This window comes from Gossypium hirsutum, chromosome D06 (assembly GCF_007990345.1).
Source record: "Gossypium hirsutum isolate 1008001.06 chromosome D06, Gossypium_hirsutum_v2.1, whole genome shotgun sequence".
Lineage (NCBI taxonomy): Eukaryota > Viridiplantae > Streptophyta > Magnoliopsida > Malvales > Malvaceae > Gossypium > Gossypium hirsutum.
In genome coordinates, this window is record NC_053442.1 from 6,546,246 (window position 1) to 6,551,371 (window position 5,126).

The following is a 5,126-nucleotide window of genomic DNA, read 5'->3' on the forward strand; positions in this document are numbered from 1 at the left end:
GATCGACCCGATTAAGCAACAAGTAACAAAAATAGCGGAATAAATTGAGAAATTGAACACACAAATTTAACGTGGAAAAACCCCTCCAAAGAGGATAAAAAACCACGGTCAAAGATAATTTTACTATAATGGCAAAAGAATGAAGAGTACAAAAGATAGAGATAAAACTAAACTCCAAACCCCGAAAACAAAGAACCCTCAAAATGTAAACACAAAATTCTCTAAATATGTTATGAGTTCTAATCTCTAATGGGTGTATTATCTAAGGTTGTAAAAGAGCCTATTTATAGGCTAAATTCATATGTCAAATAATAATAAAATAATCTAAACTAATCAGTATTTGATTGAAACAAATAAACAGAGTTTAACTAGAAGATTATTTCTCAAATTTGACTGAAAATATGAGTCATACTTAACAATACATATAACATGCTGCTTCATTAAAAACCTTACCAGGAAACTACAATGGGATAAAATTTTGATTAAGGGAAAAAGAGTACAATGCACATTTGCTCCCCTCCATGATAACATCACATGATATCTCATATTCTACATATTTTAATCTTGAATACTAACTTTTTAAATGATCACTTTGAATGAATTTGATAAACGTTTATTCCATCATTCTTTTGGAATACTAGTTTTTCAAATATCAACATGTGATTTAACTATATTAATTATTGCCTTATTTATTTGAATAACAATGTATTAGCTCTTCTGAAGTCTTGAATTAATTTTTTACTATGAATGATTAACGTGTTTCGTTGCCACATTGAACATGGGGTAACAATATATTAACTCTTCTAGAGCCTTAAATTAATTTTGTACCACCAAAGATTGGTTTGTTTCCGTATAACAAGAAAAATATTTTTTACCCTTAAGGATAGTATGCACTATTATATTGTCTATGAGACATATGTTTCCTTCCTTTCAAGGATATTAATTGAATAATAGAATATCTAGGTGTGTCACAGATACATAACCAATGATTTTTCATATATTGAGAATTAATAAGCGTGTAATTTCCTAATTATTTGTGATATTTCTCTCATTGAATGATGTTATTTATGTTCTCAATTATATTATTTATACTTATATTTTATTTAGTATTTATTTAAGGAATAATTGGAGAAAAAGAAGCTTAAAGTTTATTTTTTGCAAGTTTTTGCATATTGAATTTTCACACAATGCAATTTCAATATTTTGGCTAGAGCTTAAGCTATAGATTCTGTTTTGGGCCCATAAAATACTGATTCGAAGAGAATTGATAGATCTACCCAAAGTTATTTAACTACTCAAGCCCAAAAAGCGTCAGGAAAACACCCAACAATGGCTTGAAAGTCTGACGTGAAAATTGCCAAAAATTCTAAAAAAATTTATGCTTTATTTAATTAAGGGCACTTTTGTATTTTATCCCATATATTATTTTTTCCCTATAAATAGACATAATTAGGTTAAGACTACGGGGGGAGACAGAGACGGGGAGACGGAGACATAGCCACTCTTAGTTTTATTTTGATTTTGTTTTTATTTTCTTTATGAGTTTCTAAACTCTTTTTCTAGTCAAAATAAATTTTGAAGTTTGATCTATAAATTTTGTGAGATCAAATTGTTCTTAATCCTTTCTTCATTCTTTAGTATTTGTATGTCTTCTGGTTGAATTACAATTGTTCAAGTTTGTTAAATATTTGGTTGGTATTTGAAGCTTAGAATGATTGCTTTGTCAATTAGAGGTTTGGTCGATTGGTTGATTTATAATATTTGTGACAAAATTTATAATCGTTTATGTTGTAGTTTATGATTATGTAGCGTGGGCATGTGGTCTAACTTAAATGAGCCCTAATTGTGTGTTTGTTGGTTAGAATTCTCTTTTATTCGTAATGTTATTGATAGATTAAATCCTAAGTGATCAATACATGTATGTTTGTCAATAAGAGAAGTAATTTAATGATGATTATCTTGATTATCGAGAAGGTAATAAATGATTAGGTTGCTAGGCGATCATCGGTAACTATAACCAATTTATTAAAAAAGATTAAAAATCATCTTTTTATCAATGATCAAACCTTGAATCAAATGAGACTTTTGCTTTGACTAGAGTTTTTCCTCATTGATTTTCTTACATTTTAATTTATCATCTCTGTGGATAGGAACCTACTTGTTGATATCTACCAATTTATATTTTTAAGTAGGTTTTTATTTTTGTAGGTCTCAACAACCTATCAAAATTTTGAATATAAGTTAATCTCTTCGCTTTGAAAGGTTATCTTGAGAACTTCTATTACTATCTTCTAAAACTTTCATACTCGATTCTTATAGCTATCTTTTGGACAACCATTTGTTTAGGTTCGTTTTAACTTGAATTTTAGTAGAGAAAAAGTTTAGAAGAGAAAAGGGAATTGCGAAAAAAATTTGAGTATCGTGCTAATAACATGTAATAAAATAAATAATAAAAAGGGTAAAGTGAACAAAAGAGAAGTAATTATTTGAATTGATCCATAGGGATAATTACAATGATTCTCCAAAGTCTAGGTTTATAAACATAAGAAGTATGAATGATATAAAACTCTATTCCTAATGACATTAGAGTCCTAAAGTATATCAAACTCCTTATATATTTTTTATAATATTTTTACTGATTTTTATAGTATTTTTTTATTTTTATAATTTTGGAATAAATCTAGACATATGGGTGTCTAGTTGCAAAATGAACTTAGACAACCATTTGCCTAGGTTCATTTTAACTTGAATTTTAAAATAAGTTTTTTAATTTTTAATTTTTGCTGATATGGCAGTGCTAGGTCAATAGTCGGTGGTGACATAGATTGTCGCATCAACATCCGATGGTTGACTTAAGACCTTTAATGGTCATGTTAGCATTGTTGCTAGTTTCTAATGGTCAACGTTGGTCAAAGGATCTCACTAGTCAGAATTGTAAGTTTAGGGGCTCAATTGAAAGGAAAAGCTCGGGAAGGGCTTGATTGATTTTTTCAAATTCTTCGAGGGCCTTTTATACCATCAAGCCAAAATTTTAATTAAAACTAAATGAGACTTTTGTTGAAACAGTTAAGTTAAAAGTTTTAAACTCATGTGTCCTAAGTTCAAATTTTAGCATATTATTATTTTATTAAAAATGAAAAGCTAAAAATACCATCGTATTAATATATGTTACTTTGTAAAAAGTAATGGTATTTTAGAAATTTCTCAATTGAGTTGGTACTCGGTTCAATTGACTCTGTTGAATAACCGGGTTCGGAAAACGCAGCGGAAAATAGGTTTAAGGGAAAACCAGAGTTTTAATTTTTTTCCAAAAATAAGAATTTGGTTGTGTTATCTAAAGGAATAAACACTTAATCAAAATCGTACCTTTATAATTCGTCTAGGATGAATGCTTTGATCGAGTAGTCTTCTTTGATATCCTTAAGCTCACGTCTGTCGAGTGTGGGCTCGCTTCGAATTATTATTTTTTACCAATGGGGTAATTTCATAATTTCCCTAAATTTTTGGGGTTAAGTGTAAATAACAAGAATATCTTTAAAAAAATTTGAAATAAAATTTTCTAGGATTAGAATTAATCATATTAATATTAAATTAATAAAATATTATCTAGATAAATATTAAATTAAATTTAATATCTCATATTAATATTAAATTTATTAAAATAATATTATCTTTGGAAAAATTAATTTGAAATCAAGTTACCTGGTAGAGTTCACTAGGAGTTTAATTTTTTCACTGCTTTACAATAAAAAATCTACTGTCACCAGCCATTCATCGTGCCCGAAGGTGCCATCGTCAGCGCGACTCCCCCAGCACCCTGAATCGTCGTTGTTTTACCTGAATGGGCCTGACTGGTTCAGCTGTTGTCTATTTGGTCCGAGCCAACGATAACTCGATTGGTGCGGTCCAACCACCAGTTGGACCGTAGGCCCAGTTTCATGCACATGGCTCGATTCAACCAATTTTTGGGTTTTAATCTCGGGTTTTCGTTCTCAGATTCAATTTTTAATCTCATGTCTAATTTTAAATTTCAATTACCCATTGGGCTAATTATTTGACTTGAAAATTGATTTCTTCAAATATCATATTTATTTTAATTAATTTGATTAATTTGATTTTACTTGATTAAAACTAATTTTTCCAAAAATCACTGAAATTTTCTAAATTAATTTTTCAAGAAAATTCTTTAATCAAATTCTCTAGTTGAACAATTCTCATGACTACCTAACTTAATTCCACATCGAATAAATCAACTCAATTAAATTATTTCCAAAATTATAGAATTTTCTTCTGATTCAAATGTAGTTCGATCGAGCTTTTGTTGAGGTAGTGAAGGGACCAATTGGACATATACAATTAGGCTCGAGCAATTGCAATTATGTCTAGAAACATCGTTTCGATAATTCATAATTTACTTAATTATGAAGTTAGTCCACAAGAAGTACTATAATTGAAAACTCCTTATTGTATACTTTTTACAAAAGCAATTCATCCAACTGCTTTGTCCAATGACATCGCAATGTATGTGTTACCCTCATATGATATCATTGATTCCTTTAAGTTAAATTCATTCACTCAATACAATCCTATTTTATCTCACTGTCACCATTGTATCTTCTTAATTATTACTATAATGACTGTAATAAATTGCTCGTTCGAGAACTAGCAACCCGTGATCGTATTCCAGATTTTTCAATTCATACAATACTAATGAGAGTATATCATTAACTCTTTAATCGAGTTATGAATTCCATTATTGCTAGTAAAGCCATGCCATACACACGTCATTTACCCAATATATCGGCTATCGGTTCGATCATCTTTAGAGCATAAGCCTCCACTTATATCAAAGCACATGAGTTATATACACATGGTCAGTGATTAACTCAAGATTTAGGTAAGCCACACAATGAACGTCACAAGTGAATTAATTCACAAACGAATTCAAAATTAATTCAACTTGGGTCCAGTCCAATGTATCATTCTTCTAATGAGTACATCTAAGTCTCTACCTATAGAGTCAGCTGCTCCAACAGCCAAGACTAGCCATCTGCTCAATTGTAATTGTAGATGACATAATAATCCTTCTAAGTATTTGAATCAAATGCTCGCTTTGATTATTTTAC